At 39.1% G+C, this 19,537-nt stretch overlaps 1 protein-coding gene across 1 annotated transcript in view; it reads right to left on the bottom strand.

Annotated features, from left to right (window-relative positions):
- LOC143975534 (histamine H2 receptor-like) overlaps nucleotides 1–19,537 on the bottom strand; it is a 210,536-nt gene that overhangs the window by 96,343 nt on the left and 94,656 nt on the right. The gene's annotated exons all lie outside the window — the stretch shown is intronic.

The raw sequence follows: 19,537 nt of genomic DNA, 5'->3' as shown, positions 1-19,537 counted from the left end.
CAGACCTGGGCCCACCGATTACTTGAAGGAGACTCAGTCCTGACTCACTCTCTGCAATCCTTCTTTGAAGCCATGGCTCAGCTTTATGAGGACCCCCAAAGGACTGCCACAGCTGAATCTGCCCTGTTTGCACTCCAGCAGGGCCGCAGACCGGCCGAGGACTATGTCACGGACTTTAGACGCTGGAGCGCAGACACTCAGTGGAATGATGCGGCTTTGAGGCATCAGTTCCGCATGGGATTATCCGAAGGGCTTAAGGACGAACTTGCTCGAGTCGGCATACCAGAAACCCTGGAGGCCTTGATCTCCTTGGCAATCCAGATTGACCGTCGTCTCCGGGAGCGACGATCAGAGCGCTCTGCTCCGCAAACCCGCCCGGTTTGGATGACAGCGAAGGCCCCAACGCCTGCTTCCCGCTACTTACCTCCGCCCAGCTCTTATCCGGCCTGCTCGGCTCCTGACACCTCCGAGCCCATGCAATTGAGACTAAAGCGCCCTGCTTTACCCCCAGAAGAACGTGCATGTCACCGGCAGCAGAATCTCTGCCTCTACTGTGGTGGTACAGGTCACTATGTCTATAACTGCCCAGTCAAGACAAGTAAGTGCCTATCTTCTGCTTCTACCAGTCTCTCTGCCTTGTCTGCCAACTCAACCCACCTTGCTATTCCTCTTTTGCTACAGCTCCAAGGAAGGACGGTGACAGTTAACGCTATCATTGACTCCAGGGCGTGCAGCTGCTTCATTGATTCCATCTTTGCTGGCCAACAGGGCATCCCGTTACAAGACAAGATTCATGGACTTTCAGTTTTCCTGGCTGATGGATCTAGCATCAGTTCTGGGAAGGTAACTCAAGAGACTCTTCCCCTGCCTGTCATCATCTCCTCTCAGCATAAAGAATTCTTGACCCTTGATGTAATCTCCTCTCCGATGTTTCCGATCATCCTGGGCATACCCTGGCTCCAAGCCCATAACCCTCACATCATTTGGGTTACTAGAGAAGTCAAGTTTCCTTCTCCCTATTGTCTGAAGCACTGCCTAACAGACTCCACCAAGTCTTCTGCCACCCTTTAATGTCTAGACTCTGACCAGAATCTACTCCAGACTGTACCCAAGCATTATCATGAGTTTATTGAAGACTTCAGCAAGAAAGGAGCAGACTCTCTACCTCCTCATTGCCCCTACGATTGTCCGATTGAACTGCTCCCTGGGGCCAAGATTCCTTTCGGACGCATCTTTCCTCTGTCAGAAAAGGAGCAGGAGGCACTTAAGATCTACTTAGATGAGAACCTGGAAAAGGGGTTCATTTGCCCTTCAACTTCCCCAGAGGGAGCCGGAATTTTCTTCGTCACCAAAAAAGATCAGACCCTCTGACCATGTGTGGACTATAGAGAGCTAAACAAGATTATAGTTAAGAACCGCTACCCCTTACCTTTGATACCCGAACTCTTCCAGACACTGAGGTCTGCTGTCATATTTACTAAGCTTGACCTAAGAGGGGCGTACAATCTAGTCCGCATTCAGGCCGGGCATGAATGGAAGACAGCCTTCCGTCCCCGATTCGGGCATTATGAATACTTCGTAATGCCCTTCCGGCTCTGCAACGCTCCGGCCACTTTCCAACATCTCATTAACGATGTATTCAGAGACTTTCTTGATGTATTCGTGATTGTCTACCTGGACGACATCTTAATATTTTCCGGATCACACGATCAGCATCGGGAGCATGTCCGCAAGGTCCTAAGCCGTCTTTGTCAACACAGACTTTACGCAAAGGCTGAGAAATGCGAATTCAAATTACGGAGCATCCAATTCTTGGGGCTAGTGATCTCCCCAATGGGCATTAAGATGGATCCCCAAAAAGTGTCTGCTGTGTTAGACTGGCCGGGGCCTCTGGATAAGAAGGGCGTACAACGCTTCATCGGCTTTGCAAACTTCTATAGGAAATTCATAACAGGCTTTTCAGCTATAATTGCACCCATCACGCAACTAACCAAACAAATCTCTCGTTTCTGCTGGACTCAGGAGGCCCAGAGTGCCTTTGAAGAGCTTAAAAGACTTTTCACATCTGCCCCAATCCTCAGTCATCCGGACCCGTCCTTACCCTTCATTCTCGAAGCAGTCATCTCTCAACGTTGAGGTAACAAGGACCTAATGCACCTGTGGGGTTCTTCTCTAGGAAACTCTCTCCTGCAGAGAGGAATTATGACGTCCTGTGCGAGTTTGGGTCCGAATGTGATGCGATTTCAGCCATACAGTTTGTATGGCTGAAATCGCATCGCACAGACATTGCATGTGATCTGAACAGCAATGCGGTGCAAATCACAGGGATGCAGAGTGTACAGTGGTGGGTAATACATGCAGGATGGTGTCAGGATAGTGGCCAGTGTCAGAATTTTTTTTTATTTTACAATTACATTTTTTTTTCAAAAGGTTTTTTGGGACCAGTGGATTTTTTTTATTTTTATACATTTTCACAATTACATTTTTTTAATGATTTTTTTTACAATTTATTTTTGTACTATTCTAACAATGAGACAAGGGGGTGGTCGGTGTCAATGGGTCAGTGGTCTAGAAGGTGGTGGAGCACTTGGAGCGACACTATTCTGTGGTTTGGAATTTCACAGCACCAGTATGGGACATTTTATGAATTTTTGTTGGATTTTTAATTGTTAATTTCTGGAACATATGTTTTTTTTTTATTTGGTATTTATTTGACATGTTTATGAATTGGTATATTTCTCCTTTTTTTGGCCAAGACACGTATGAATGGACCACATAAATGTATTAGTTCATTCATTTATTCTTAATAATTTATTCATGAATTCAATATTAATAATACATTTTTTATTGATTTGTATTCACTTTGCCCAATACTTTTATTTTTCATTTTTGGTTTCATGAGAGACAAAGTAAAAGTCATTTTTCATTATCACTTACTTACTAAAATGCCATTATTTCATTTGACATAATATTTATTATTATTATTATTATTAATATTATTAGTCATAATTTATATAGGATTTTTTAGGTAATAACACCAGGGATAGTAGATCCAGGGAAAAACCAATGACCTCCTCAGGAAGGAATTTTTTTCCCCCACTGGAGCAAGTCGGACCATGCTTTATTGTTTTGTTTTTTAGATTTTTTTGTTTTGACTTCTTCTGGATAAACTATGGGTATAGGATTGTGTATATGGTGGTTTTTGATTTGTGTTTTTTTTTTGGTTGAACTAGATGGACTTGTGTCTTTTTTTTTTTTAACCCGACTAACTATGTAACTATATATAGAGCCCATGGTTTGCACAACTCTTGAGGGCAGACAGTACAGTTACAATGCAATTCAATATAGGAGGAATCCGAGGGCTCTGCTTGTTACAATCTAAACGGTAAGGATGGTGTTATCCTTTAACAATACAGAAAATAAATGTCTAAAAGCCGACATCAACTAAATGAATGTAATACAATGTATGTAACAAGCTATGAACAGTGCCCTCATTATATGTCTATATGAATGCAGAGGACGGTGTTTATTCTTCTATAGTCGACTATGTGAGTTGCATTGAAATTAGTGATTCAGCACCTTGGCCAGCTCCATTAGCAGGACCCTGGAGAGGCGCAGTGTGTAGGAGGCCTTCTGTGTTTATTTAGATGGGGGGATTATGAATGTAGAATATGCAGAACAACCAGCTGAGCTTTATATGATGGATCACGGGCACATATTGAAAGGTTATCTGCCAGAACATCCCGCTTACGGTACTTAATAAAGCGATGCAGAAGATAATGATTCGGCCATCCCATACATGCCTAATAAACTTCAACTTTCATCTGTGTAAAGTAGACAGCTAGTGATCAAGTAACATATTCTCAATATCATACTGACTGAATACACCAGTAGCACAGGTCAACAAAAATAATTTTAACCTCCTAAAGACCAGGCCTTTTCTGACAATTGTAAAAAATGTTGCTAATTACTTAGAACCCCCAAACTATATATATATATATATATATATATATATATATATATATATATATATATATATATATTAGGGCTGTTACTAAAATTTTCATGTTCGATTCATTTTTTTTTTTATCAGTTAATCGACTAATTTCGATTAATTATCACGCACATACAGATCCAACTACTTTTATCTGATCTCCTTGCATTGCATTAGTCAGTGGTAAATGTGGTATAGACTATATACAATTACCCGACACTAGTTAGTTTCCACAATCCATGACTTAACTTCACAGTTCACAAAAATACGTTTTAAATTCAAACTGTAGCACTGACGTAAGTAATTTGTTTTATTAAACTAAAATACACCCCCCCCTTATGCAAGCTGGACACTAAAGAATTTTCACAGAATTCAAATAGCTGTCAGGTCACCTAGAGCCCAGGTGACAGATGCACATCGTAGGGCTTAGGAGTGCACCGCAAGGTTGTGGTCCCTATGGCTGACTGCTGCAGACAGGGGTCAAGGTGATAAGAAGGCAGGACCGCCAGAACACCAAGATGGAACCCACCGGGGTTAGAGCGTAAGATTCCCTGGGGTGCGGAGTCTAAGAGCCAGCAGGTGTTCACCAGAGCCTCGCGTGGTGAGGATGGACTTGGCTGCAACTGGCTCCAGGTCGCAACCCCCAGGGTCCCCCAGCTCACACCCACAGTAGGCAACAGGAGGATAGGGATGGTGAGGGTCAAAGCCAAGGTCGGGGCCACAAGCAGACAAGAATAGTCAGGGACACGCCAAAAGGTCAGGATCACAGGCAAACAGGGATAGTGAGGACGCGCCAAAGTCGGTAACGGAAAACAGTAGAAGAGCACACGGCAGGTAACAGGAAGCTAACACACAAAGGTTGATCAGCAGGATTGGCTAGCAGTGCACAGGTTGTCTGATAGGATTGGCTAGCAGTGCACAGTTGTCTGATAGGAGCTAGGGTGGAGCCATGCCAGAGGATGGATATAAAAGCAGTCAGGTGAGGGTCGGCTGGTCTCTAGAAATGAACACATGGAGACAGGTAAGCAGACGAACTCTATTGCATAACCATGACAATAGTATTGGTAAATATGGATATAAGTGCGGTGCAAAAACAATTAATAAAATAAATAATAACAACAGAACAAATAATAATAAATCTGAAGGCAATTAGAGAGATGAAATAGCAGTCCAGAGTGGATAAACAGCCAGATCCACAAGTTATTGCACCAGTGCCGATCCACACGGCGCAAATATAACAGCTTATCAGCCTCTAAGGACAACAATGTTATAAATGGAGGTTATCAAATTTGCCTACACTTAGCTCACTGAATTATCCCAGTTAACCACATCCATATTTACCATCACTGCTCAGGCTGTCCGGTGACATCGACGTCACCGGAATCCTCCCCCTACCCTTCGTTAGCAGACGGAGGCACTTGGGGAAGGGGGGAGGAGTCCAGTGACATTGATGTCTGTGACGTCACCGGATTTCCGACGGAACTCCCCGAATACCTGGAAGCTGGCGGAGAGGTGAGTACCAATCAAAAGAATTTTGATCGATCAAAAAAATTAATGATTAATCGAGGAATTAATCATTAATTTCCGGCACTAATAAATGCATATGTGTATATATATATATACATATATATATATATATATATATATATATATATATATATATATATATACATACATACATACATATATATATATATATATATATATATATATTTTATGTCACACTGTATTTGCGCAGCGGTCTTTCATATGCAATATTTTTGGAAATAATACACTTTAATGAACTAAAAAAACGAAAACAAAACACAATAGTTAATCCAATGATGTTACGCCAAGTAAATAGATACCAAACATGTCACGCTTTAAAATTGCTCATGCTCGTGGAATGGCAACAAGCTATGGTACTTAAAAATCTCCATAGGCGACGCTTTAAACCTTTTGGCAGGTTACCTGTTTAGAGTTACAGAGAAGGTCTTGCACTAGCATTATTGCTCTCATTCTAATGATCGCGGTGATACCTCACATATGTGGTTTGAACTTTGTTCGCTTCTGCTCACGAGCAAGGAGGGATGAGGTGCTTTTTTTGTTTTTTTTTCCTTGTTTATTTTAATTAGAATTTTTTTTTTACACCAATACAGGTCCTCTTTAGTCCCCTTTCACATGGAATGGATCCATTGGACAGACTCCGCCAGTTCAGCGGGGGGATTGCTCTGTTGATCCCTGCTGAGCAGGTGGATGACAGAGCCCAGCTGTTCTCTATGGGGAGAGCGGATGAAAATGGATGGGGCAATCAGATGAAATTTTTTTTTGTTTCGATTCGTTATTTACATAAATTAGTTTAATCCGTATAATTCGTTTCTGGGATTCGTTTAGTTTATTTGCATTCTGAATTTGGATCGGTACAAAAAAGTCAATTTTGAATAGTTTTCAAATTCAAAAAGTTTTGAATTTGAACTTCCAAAGAGAATAAAATTGAATAGAAAATAAAGAAATAAAATAGAAACAAATAGAATAGAATAGAAAAGAATACAACGCAAAATAAAATAATAGAATATAATAGAGTAAAGCAGAACAAAATAGGATAGAAAATAAAAGAACAGAAGAAAATGGAATAGAATAGAAAGGAATATAATAAAAAAAAATAGACCTAAAAATAAAGATTATAATTCTTCTGAAATTCGAATAGAATATAAAACAATAGAATTAAAAAATAATAGAATAGAATAGAAATAATAATAACCATTTTCCAAAATTCAAATAGAATCAATTTTAACTTGAATAGACTAGAAAAGAATAGAGTAGACTAGAATAGAAAATAACACAATAATATAAAAAAAAACAACGGAATAGAGTAGAATCAATATAACCATCTTTCTATTCTATTCTAATCTATTCTTTTCTATTCTATTCAAATTCAAATTGATTCTATTTGAATTTTGGGAAAAGGTTATATTCTTTCTATTCTATTCTTTTCTCCTTTTTTTTTAATGATATTATTTTTCTATTTGTTTATTCTATTCAATTACCGGTATTCTTTTCTATTCAATTTTTTTCTATTCAAATTTATTCTATTAGAAATTCAAATTTCAGAAGATGGTTATATTCTTTCTATTCTATTGTATTCTATTGATTTTTTCTATACTACTCTGCTATTTTCTATTCTATTCTGTTCTAATCTATCGTTTTGATTCTATTAAATTGTTTCTATTTGAATTTTGGAAAATGGTTATATTCTTTCTATTCTTTTCTATTGCTTTTTTAATTTGATTCTTTTCTATTCTATTATAGTCTATTCTATTTTTTCAATTTTATTCTTTTCTATTCCATTGTTCTTTTATGTATTCAAATTCAAATGTATTCTATTTGAAATTCGAATTTCAGAAGATGTATATTCTTTCGATGTTATTCTATTCTATTTGTTTATATTATATTCTAGTCTATTCTGTTCTTTTATTTTCTATTCTGTTTTGTGCTGTTTTACTCTATTATATTCTATTAATTAATTTTCTGTTATATTCTTTTCTATTCAATTTTTTTTCTATTCTATTCCTTTATTTTCTATTCTATTTTGTTCTCTTTGGAAATTGGAAAACTATTCAAAAACGTTTCGAATTTAAAAACGATTCAAAAATGATTCGAAAACAATTCGAATTTTGTCCAAATGTTTTTGTTATTACGGATTTATTTAAATTCGGTACTGTTGAAATACGCAAATTCTGATACATTTGAATTTTCGAAAAACGAAAATTCATCTGAATTTCAATTCAGAACAAAACAGAACGAACCGCATATGTCTACCCAGGAACCAGAAGTGGCATCGGAGGTTGCTCTGGTCCTCCAAGGGCATAGAGCCGAGTGGGGGCTATCTAATGATATGTATTAAAGCAGAAAATATTGTTTTTTTTTTCTTCGAAATTGTCGCTCTTTCTTTGTTTATAGTGCAAAAAATAAAAACTGCAGAGGTGATGAAATACCATCAAAAGAAAGCTCTATTTATGGGTAAAAAAGGACATCAATTTTGTTTGGGTACAACTTTGCATGACCGCGCAATTGTCAGTTAAAGTGATGCAGTGCTGTATCGCAAAAAATGGCCTGGTAATTAAGGGTGTAAAACCTTCCGGGGCTGACTTCTGTAACAATTTTTTCATTTTAACATTTTTCCGGCCAGGAAAAAAAAAGTAATTTTAAATGACTTAAAATGACTTAAAACCTCAGGCAAGTATATATTTTCTGAAACCAGGGGCTCTGTAGAATAAAAGAAATGCAGCAATTAAAATGTTTATTTTGTGTGATATTTGGGCAGCTGGTTAATACATTTATATTTTCAGGAAAAAAACACAAAAATGAATTATAGAGCTCACAAACCCCATTTGATCCTTATTTTTTTTTTGTGCAAAATAAAATACAAGGTTGTATCAAGTAAATAGATATCAAAAATGCCAAGCCTCAAAATTTCACACGCCAGTAAGAAATAAAAAAAAAGAAAAATTACTGTACCCAAAATTATCAATAGGCCTCACTTTACAACAATTTATAGTTAACCAAAAATTAGGGATTTTTTTTTTCTCACTCCAACACACGTTGCACATGTTGCACAATTGTGCGTGTGAGCAGGAATTATGGGGTGTGTTTTTTCTTTTTTTTTATGAAATAAAAATATAAAAATATAAATTTTGAACGCCTTTTTCCTTTTTTCGCTTACCTATGTGGTAGCATTGGGCAGATGACATATGAATATATGAAGACATCACAGGTGTATTAGACCTCTTATGCCCCATACACATGGTCGGAAATTTCAATGGAAAAAGTCCGATCGAATCTTGCTGTTGGAAAATCCAACCGTGTGTGGGCTCATCAGACTTTATCCATCGGAAATCCAACACACAAAGTTTGAGAGCAGGATCTAACATTTTCCGACGACAAAATCCGATCATTTAAATTCCGATCGTGTGTAGACAATTCCGACGGACAAAGTGCCACGCATGCTCAGAATAAATTATGAGGCGAAAGCTATTAGCTACTGCCCTCTTTATAGTCCCGTCGCACATGTTCTACGTCACCGCGTTCTGAATGATCGGATTTCCCGACAACTTTGTGCTGCCGTGTGTATGCAAGACATGTTTGGGCCAAAATCCGTCTGAAAAAATCAGATGGATTTTGTTGTCGGGATGTCCGACCGTGTGTACAGGGCATAATGTGTTCCCTGCCCTCTGCCCCAGCCAGAGAAGCACAGACTGTATTTAATCAGCTGTTTATCAGGCTTTAGATTTTGATAATAGAGAACCTGGAAGTGTTCAGAGCTGACCACTCTCGGGTTCACACTCTGCACAAGACTGGGAATTGGGGAAAATGTCTCTTTATAGTGATTGGTGATCATTATTAGCCACAGATAACCTCTTCATCTCTCTTATGGTGGCCATAGACGCTGCAATAAGTAAGGGATTTATTTTCCAATCAATCTCTTCCGAAAGCAATACTCAATCTATAGTTGGCAACGACAACCCATTTGAACAAAATGGCACAGATGGGTACGTGGATTTTGATTGATAGGCTATGACTGTCATTTATGATCCTCTATTACAGAATGTAATCTCATAATCTGATAGAAATACAATTGCATTCATGAACAAAGTATCTCAGTGCTGGAGAATTATGCAAAAAGATTGATAATATTCCACCTTGGGCGATCATCTCAGTTTTATCAAAATTGAGTCTAAATCGATCGATATGGCTATTTGGTTGTTTGGAGATTTTTGATTGTTTTGATCAAATCACACATCAATTGGATTTAAAAAAAAGGAAGAGGCAATTATGCCTCATTTATAGAATAACAGTGCCCACAAGTGCCACCTATCAATGCCCACCAGTGCCACCTATCAATGTCCACCAGTAGTGCCAATCAATGCCACCTAGAAGTGCTGCCACCCATCAGTGCCCATCACTGCCACCTATCGGTGCCCATCAGTGCCGCCTCATCAGTGTACATCAATGATGGACAAAAATTACCCGTTATAAAATTTTAAAACAAAAAAAAAATACTGTTTTAACAAATTCTGTCTTTTTGCATTTAAGAAAAAAAATCGCACAGGTGATCAAATACCACCAAAAGAAAGCTCTATTTGGGGGAAAAAAAATGATAAAAATTTCATTTGGGTACACTGTTATATAAACGCGCGATTGTCATTCAAAGAGTGACAGCGCTAAAAGCTGAAAATTGGTCTGGATAGGAGGGGGGTTTAAGTGCCCAGTAAGCAAGTGGTTAAAGCAAATGCATACAGGAAAAATGTTTCCATAAGGAAAAGGCACATGATGCTCAGTGTTAATTATTATCATAATTATTTCTGTAAAAAAGTTTATTTTGCTGTCATTATAAATTGTAGTTAAATAATTAAAAACATAAACTTCAAGGTGTTATATTTAAATGAGTTGCTAATAATATTCAGAAACCTGAAATTCATGTAGAAGTTCTGACAAGATGTGGGGGCGAGCGATTGGAGTGATTGGAGGCATGCTGTCACCCAATGTCCCCAGTCCCTGGATATAGTCTATTGTGTGATTACTTCCAGTTATTTCATGTATGGACAGGCTATGACTGTGAAATATTAACCAATTCAGCTCCGGAAGGTTTACCCCCCCATTTTTGCATTACTTAAACTGTCAATTGCGCGGTCGTGCGACACTGTACCCAAATAAATGTATGTCTTTTTTTTCCCACAAATAGACTCGGGAAAATACCAGAGACTCCAATGGGGTAGCGATACACATATACTATATTGTCAAAAGTATTGGGATGCCTGCCTTTACACACACGTGAACTTTAATGGCATCCCAATCTTAATCTGTAGGGTTCAATATTGAGTTGGCCCACCCTTTGCAGCTATAACAGCTGTTATAATTCTTCTGTGGAGACTGTCCACAAGGTTTAGGAGTGTGTCTATGGGAATGTTTGACCATTCTTCCAGAAGCGCATTTGTGAGTTCAGCCACTGATGTTGGATGAGAAGGCCTGGATCGCAGTCTTTGCTCTAATACATTCCAAAGGTGTTTTTATCAGGTTGAGCTCAGGACTCTGTGAATACCAGTCAAGTTCCTCCATCCCAAAATCGCTCATCCATGTCTTTATGGACCTTGCTGGTCCAAATCATTTGGTGGAGGGGGGATTATGGTTTGAGGTTGTTTTTCAGGGGTTGAGCTTGGCCCCTTAGTTCCAGTAAAGAGAACTGTTAGGGCATCAGCATACCAAGACATTTTGGACAATTTCATGCTCCCAACTTTGTGGGAACAGTTCAGGGATGGCCCCTTCCTGTTCCCATATGACTGCGCACCAGTGCACAAAGCAAGGTCCATGAAGACATGGATGAGTGAGCTTGGGGTGGAGGAACTTGACTGGCCTGCACAGAGCCCTGACCTCAACTGGATAGAACACCTTTGGGATTAATTAAAGTAGAGACTACGAACCAGGCCTGCAACATCAGTGCCTGACCTCACAAATGTGCTGGAAGAATATGGGGTAAAAGGGAATAGGAGTTTCAAGGCCCCCCTTTTCCTCACGGGATCACAACAGCAGGGGTTTTAAGTCAAGCCTTGTAACTGCTGAAAAGGGGAGCCTTGAAATTAAATAGAAGGCTCTGGAACCCCTGGAGGTCCCTATATAAAAGGGGTTGCGGATAGAGTGAGATGCCAGTCGCCGATGGATGGTAGAGCTGCAGGAGCTCAGGCAAAAGAGCTCCACTCTGAGCCCGCTGCATTATACCTCCTAAGGCAGCATGAAGACCCTGCTTCGGCAGCTTCTGGAGTGGGTTGAGGCTAAAGGCAAAGAAGGCGGGATCTGAAGATGCCTTTTCTTACCTACGGATCAATAGGCTCCAGAGGACAGCGGCGGGGGCCTCTTTGTGGATGAGGTGGTGTCTTAAGAAGGCAAAGTAGATGCGGGCAGCACCGCGGAGTCTCTCCGGGAAGACAGTGGAGAGGTGTTGGAGTTCCTGGTTCTGGGTCAGCATGAGGGAACTGCTGGAGGAGATGCCGTGGAGGTGGGACCATAGAAGGAAGAACCAGAAGAGGCCAGTCCAGACAGTCCACTGGCTCCCTCCAGACAAAGGGGAGGGAGTGAAGACGCTGCTGTCTCCACCCTCAAGAAGAGAGTCAGCGACATCAGCCAAGAAGGGACAAAGCCGCCTCAGAACAGGCACCACCCAGCGACAGGGATTGGCCGTTCATTGTCAAGACAGCATACAATGCCCATGCAGCTGTTGAAAGCGCCCAGGGTAGCCGTGGGGCTTGGTCACAGCAGCAAAGCCCACATACACACTCTTAGCTGATTCAGAGCAGGGTCCTATGGTATCCAATGTACAAGATGTCAGTTTTGCTGGTGAGTATGATCAACTTAGCCTTTTATCTTTCTTGTCTTCTACTCTTTTGCAGTTGATCTCTAATTTAACTGCAGTTACACCTCACAAACCAACGGTGGCGTACAATGATGCTGTGGCTTCTGTATGGGTAGGTAACTCCGGGGTCGCTGGACTTGAGCAGGTTACTAATACATCGATGTTAGTTTTTCCACCTATTCATGTGCTGTCTCAGAACAATTCTACATTAAACAAAGGGCCTGAGAGCTGTGGGAAAGAAGCTATGCCCTTTACATTGTCCCCATTGGGTTTTAATTTTTCCACCAGCATAAAAGAAAATATTTGGCGTGGGGAATTTGTAGACATTCTATCATTACTCCCTTCGTAAAAAGAATATTATTCTAAGTTGGATAAAGATAAAGGTGAAGATGTTAAATAAAGGCCTGTTGCTAGGACATTTAATAATTGGCTCCAAGCATTCTCTACTTATGCAAGCATTATGTGCGAAAAATTTCCAGAGCGTAGCTCAGGCCTTTTTCAGCACATAGATGTCATTTTGGAGGCCTATAAAAATTTTGGTGGTTTATCGTGGTATTTCTACGATGAATTTAGTGGGGTAATAAGGATATAGGGCTCTGGTTAAATTTATTTGTCCCCCAGAAACCTCTGGTGCCTCGCCTGAACAACACGTTGCCTTCTACTTCTGCAGGTTCTTACAGGAAAGGTGTTTGCTTTTATTTTAAAGTGGAGGGCCACCCTGAAAAAAAAAATACATAAAAAATTAGAATTTTTTATTTTTTTTTTAACTTACCAGAAATGCCTGTTGCTAGGCACATCGTCCTAATCTGCCTCTTCCTCCTCCGCGGAGATCTTCTATCTTCTCTCCTCTGTGCGGCGTCTTCTGGGTAATGGGTCGCGCTGTGTTCTTGGAACTGTGTGTCCCAGAACACAGCGCGCCCCATTCACAAAGCCCTGCACGACTCGCGCATGCACAGTAGGAAATGGGCAGTGAAGCCGCAAGGCTCCACTGCCTGTTTCCCTTAGCCAAAATGGCGGCGCCGGGACCCGAGAGCCGAAGGACGGGTCAGCCTCGGGCGGCCGACATCGCAGGCGCCCTGGACAGGTAAGTGTGCTTATTAAAAGTCAGCAGCTACAGTGTTTGCAGCTGCTGACTTTTAATTTTTTATTTTTTTTTAAACCGGCCCTCCTCTTTAACGACACACAGTGCAAATGGCTGAATTCTTGTAGTGTCAGGTTCTCATCCGGTCAGTAAATGTTTTAAAAAATCTTCAATAAATGTGCAACAGCTGGGTAAGGATTCCTTTCTTAAAAGCCACCACCCCAGTGATTCTGGCAAACATGAAGCCTTGGTTACATCTGTATACAGACCAAATGACTGCTCTTGTAATCATTGAAAGTTTTCAAATGGATTTTCAATTACCTAAATTTAGTGGTTCTGGTTGTACATTTGTTAAGTATTTAAAATCAGTTGATGAGTTGTCAGTAATTGTTAGGGACAAAATTGATAAAGAGCTTCAGGAAGGTAGGAAATCTGGTCCTTTTAATGCCCCTCCATTTGATGATTTTCTTGTATCCTTAGATTACATTTGTTTATCTAAAAAAGATCCTGGGAGTTACAAACGTATACACCATTTTTCATACCCTCGTGATCATTCTCTTAATGATCAGATTGGAGATGATTTATGTTCAGTCTCATATACATCATTATTAAATTGCAGAAGCTTGGACGTGCAGCTTTGATTGCAAAAGCTGATATGAAGTCAGCCTTTTGGCTCCTTCCCATTCACCCGGATAGCTTTAGCTCACTAGGTTTTCAGTTTGAGGGTCAATATTTTTTCGACCGGTGCTTTTACTGTTGGGATGCTCTCTTTCTTGTTTTTATTTTGAGAGCTTTTCATCCTTTATTGAATGGGTGGTAGCTACAGTTGCACATACGAATAATATCTTACATTACCTTGATGAATTTTTATTTTTAGGTCCAGCAGATTTGGTTAATTGTGACTCATTATTAAATACCTTTTTTGACATATTTCCCACAATTTTGGCATCCCTTTGGCACATGACAAAACAGTTTATCCTACTACATGCCTGGAATTTTTTAGGTATAACTATTGATACCCTAGCTATGGAATTTCGGCTGCCTCCAGAAAAGATTAATAAGATTTGGATGTTCATTTCTAGAATTCTTTGAGCCAAAAAAGTGTATCTGAAAATTCTGCAGAATTTATTAGGTCTCCTAACATTTGCAAGTAGGGTACTTCCAATGGGTCGTGTTTTTTTCTAGAAGGCTTTACCTGGCTATTCTAAGTTTCAAAAATCCTTACTCACATATAAGGTTGTCACAAGACATGAAAGAAGATTTACTAGCCTGGCAAACTTTTTTATTGGATTTTAATGGGAGATCGGTTTGGCAAGAGGATTTTATTTTAGATCAGGATTTTCAGTTATTTACGAATTCTGCAGGATCTTTGGGTTTTGGCACAATTTGGCAAACACATTGGTGTGTAGAACAATGGCCATTGGATTGAAAATTAAAAGGTTTACTTAAAAATATTGTTTTATTGGAATTATTTCCCATAATTGTTGCTATTGAGATTTGGGGAGTTCACTTTAGGAACAAAAGACTTTTATGTAGTATAGATAATAAAGGTGTTCTATATGCCATTATTTGTCTTTCTTCAAAGTCTAGACCGGTCCTAGTTTTGTTAAGTTATTTTGTCTATAAATAAATTTAAATCATTGAGTCAAAGCAAAATATGTTCCTGGTAAAGAAAATGGGATGCTGATGCTCTTACTAGATTTCAAATGAATAATTTTTTGCAGCTATTTCCGGAAGCAGACGTCAGTGGAACTTCATGCCCTCAGCAGCTTTGGAAAATAGTTTAGTTACGGACAGCATTCTTTGGCACCTTCTATGTGGTCTGGTTATACTACTGCATTGTGGCTATGGTTGTCTTTTCTTAATTCTCAAAACCAAAGTTTGTTAGATTTTTCTGAACATTTAGTGTTATCTTTCTTTAATAATTTAATGTCTAAGAAATATTCTTGGTCTCACATGAACGAAATCTCATCACGAGTATCCGTTTTTCATAACCACTTAAGCCCCGGACCATTTGGCTGGCAAAAGACCAGAGCATTTTTTTGTGATTCTCCACTGTGTCGTTTTAACTGACAAATGCACGGTCGTGCGATGTAGCTCCCAAACAAAATTGACCTCCTTTTTTCCCCACAAATTGAGCGTTCTTTTGGTGGTATTTGATCACCTCTGTGGTTTTTATTTTTTTGCGCTATGAACAACAAAAAAATAGCGACACTTTTGAAAAAAAATAAAATTATTTTTTACTTTTTGCTATAATAAATATCCCCCAAAAATATAAAAAAATATTTTTTTCCCTCAGTTTAGGCTGATATGTATTCTTCTACATATTTTTGGTAAAAAAAACGCAATAGGCGTTTATTGATTGGTTTGCGCAAAAGTTAGAGCGTCTAAAAAATAGGGGACAGTTTATGGCATTTTTATAAATCATTTTTTTTTACTAGTAATGGCGGTGATCAGTGATTTTTATTGTGGCTACGACATTATGGAGGACAGATCTGACACTTTTGGTGCTACTTTGGGACCATTCACATTTATACAGTGATCAGTGCGATTAAAAATGCATTGATTACTGTGTAAATGTGACTGTAAGTGAAGGGGTTAACCACTAGGTGGCGCTGTAGAGATTAAGTGTGCCCTAGGGAGTGATTCTAACTGTGGTGGGGAGGGGCTATGTGTGACAGGACACTGATCACTGTTCCTGATTACAGAGATCGATAATCAGTGTCCTGTCACTAGGCAGAAAGGGAAAATGCTTGTTTACACTAGCATTTCCCCGTTCTACCTCTCCGTGAGACGATCAGGCGCCTGCAAATCACTTCTCAAAGGGCAACCTACAGCTACGTTAATCTGCCTTTACGTGCCCTTCTGCCGCCGTAAAGCGGCATGAGCCGGTTGGCAAGCAGTTAAAATGCACTCTTTAACATCCTATTATTTCTTCTCCGTACATCAGGCACTAAAGGGTTATAAGAAATTGCATTATTCTTTGGATAAAAGAAGACTCATTGCTCCAGAAATTCTGATGGAGTTATGTAAAATCTCTCATTTGGTTTGTTTCTCTCCTTATGAGGCATGCTTATTTAGAGCTGCATTTTCTATTTGTTTCTTTACTGCTCTGAGGGTTTCTGAGTTAGTTCCAAAAAATACTAGAAGCAAACAGGGCCTTAGGATTCATGACATCATAGCTAACTATCAAAAAAATAAAACTGATCAGCTGGGCAAAGGCTCTTGGATCACGCTGGCAGCATGCTCCAATAAGCTAATCTGTCCGGTTTTCTTGTTGAATTCTTATCTCAATATTAGACCATCTGAAGGGGAATTTTTACTATTACATCAGAATGGTTTTCCTCTGACTGTTTTTCAGTTTCAGGCTGGTTGCTCTTCGTAAAGCTTTGTGCTGTCTCAATTTAGGTGATGTAAATATATCACCCCATTCTTTTTGCATTGGAGCTGCCACAGAGGTGGCTAGAATGGGTTTGGATTCTAGTATTATTAAGCAATTAGGAAGGTGGAAACCAGATGCTTTTAAGTTATATGTGAGACCTAACAATATTTTTTTAATTACTTAGGTGGACAGCGAATAGTGTAGATAATTGGACATTCATTCGTCTTTTGGGCACACAGAAGAGCATTGTCCTGGATTTATATGGAGTCTCTGGATTTGCATCCTAGCCTTTTTTCAGAGTGTTGTCATGGTAAAAAAGATATGGTTGGGGGAAACTTCTGACCAAGCTGGATACTATGGCATATGGTCATCCTCTCATATTTTGATCATTCATTTGGGGGGGGGGGGGGGGGAAATTATATAGGTAACCAAAAAAACTTTGAATTTAATCTTTCAAATTAAACATTACATTTGGTTTATTAAGGCAATGTATCCCAATTCGGTCATTATTTTCTACGAAATCATTCCTAGATATAAATGGCTAAGCTCTATAGTTTGATACAAAAAAATAATAATAAGAAAACATATAAATAGAGTTGTTGATGGTGCTTGGTTATGGTTGTTAAAAGTTTATGGTAAATTAATGAATGAATGAATAATTTGTATAGCGCTCAAAGCGAACTGAATCGCATCGCATCAAGGTGCTGTGCTTGGTTATGCTTTCTCATATCGTCACTTGGAATTAGAAGGTGGTATCCCGGGTGTTTATTGGAAAGACGGAATTCACTTGTCCGATATCAGTTTGAATATAATGAACAATAATCTCCAGACATGTATCGAGCAGGCTGCAGTTTAGGTGTAGCCAGAAGGGCTGTGTGGGGACAGTTTAATAAATACTGATGTGGTTTTGTAATACAGCTTGAACTGTAATAGCTGAGCTGAGTAAATGGTTATTGTATATTTAAGCTGGTTTAACAATCTGGTGATTTTATGTGAATTGTTTTTACAATTATATTAAAACCAATAATTAAAGCCATGGCCAATTTTTGTTCCAAATGATCGTGAGTGGTCTATTTATTTAACATGTCTGATGATTGTTTGATATATTGCTGCTTGTGATCTCATATGGGGAAAAGGGGAATAGGGGTTTCAAGTCTCCCCTCAGGTCAGGGGCTTGTGGCCTTGGGGGAGACTTGTAACTGCTGAAAAGGGGAGCCTTGAAAATGAAATAGAAGGTTCTGGAACCCCTGGAGGTCCCTATATAAAGGGTGTGTGGATAGGGTCAGATGCCAGTCGCCGGTGGATGATGGTATAGGTGCAGGAGCTCCCCAACCCTCCCTCCCTTGTCACAGCTTTTATAATGTGGTGGGTCACCTTTCTTAGGAAAGGGAGACAGTTTAATAAAAACTGATGTGGTTTTGTAATACAGCTTGAGCTGTAAAAGCTGAGCTGAGTAAATGGTTATTGTATATTTAAGTGGGTATAAATATCTATGGTGATTTTATGTGAATTGTTTTACAATTATATTAAAACCAATAATAAAGGCTGTGGCCAATTTTTGTTCCAAATGATCTTGAGTGGTCTATTTATTTAACCACTTGCTTACTGGACACTTAACCACTACAGCCCCGGACCAATGAACACCTTAAGGACCAGAGGTCTTTTTCCAATTTTGCACTGCGCTGCTTTAACTGGTAATTGCGCGGTAATGCAATATTGCACCCAAACGAAATTTGCGTCCTTTTCTTCCCACAAATAGAAAATTCTTTTGATGGTATTTGATTGCCTCTGCGATTTTTATTTTTTGCGATATAAATGGAAAAAGAGCGAAAATTTAGAAAAAAAAAAGATATTTTCTTCTTTTTGTTATAAGAAAAATCGAATAAACTAAATTTTAGTCATACATTGCGGGCAAAATTTATTCAGCCAAATGTCTTTAGTAAAAAAAATGTCAATAAGCATATATTTTTTGGTTTGCGCAAAAGTTATAGCGTCTACAAACTAGAGTACATTTTCTGGAATTTACACAGCTTTTAATTTATGACTGCCTATCTCATTTCTTGAGGTGCTAAAATGGCAGGGCAGTACAAACCCCCCCCCAAATGACCCCATTTTGGAAAGTAGACACCCCAAGGAAATTGCTGATGGGTATGTTGAGCCCATTGAATATTTTTTTTTTGTCCTAAGGGATTGAATAATGACAAAAAAAAAAAAATTTTTTACAAAAAGTTGTCACTAAATGATATATTGCTCACACATGCCATGGTTATATGTGGAATTGCACCCCAAAATATATTCCGCTACTTCTCCCGAGTATGGGGATACCACATGTGTGGGACTTTTTGGGAGTCTAGTCGCGCACGGCACCCCGAAAACCAATCACCACCTTCAGGATTTCTAAGGGTGCAAATTTTTGATTTCACTCCTCACTACCTATCACAATTTCGAAGGCCATAAAATGCCAAAATAGCACGAAACCCCCCAAAATGACCCCATTTTGGAAAGTAGACACCCCAAGCTATTTACTGTGAGGCATGTTGAGTCCATGGAATATTTTATATTTTGCCACAAGTTGTGGGAATATTACCAACTTTTTTTTTTTTTTGCACAAAGTTGTCACTAAATGATATATTGCTCACACATGCTATGGGCATAAGTCAAATTACACCCCAAAATAAATTCTGCTGCTTCTCCCGA

The sequence above is a fragment of the Lithobates pipiens genome, unplaced genomic scaffold, assembly GCF_037356315.1.
Source record: "Lithobates pipiens isolate NorthernLeopardFrog02 unplaced genomic scaffold, aLitPip1_a1.2 Scaffold_13, whole genome shotgun sequence".
In the NCBI taxonomy this organism is placed as follows: domain Eukaryota; kingdom Metazoa; phylum Chordata; class Amphibia; order Anura; family Ranidae; genus Lithobates; species Lithobates pipiens.
Note: the sequence above shows the minus strand (reverse complement) of the source record. Positions and strands in the feature narration are given on the sequence as shown.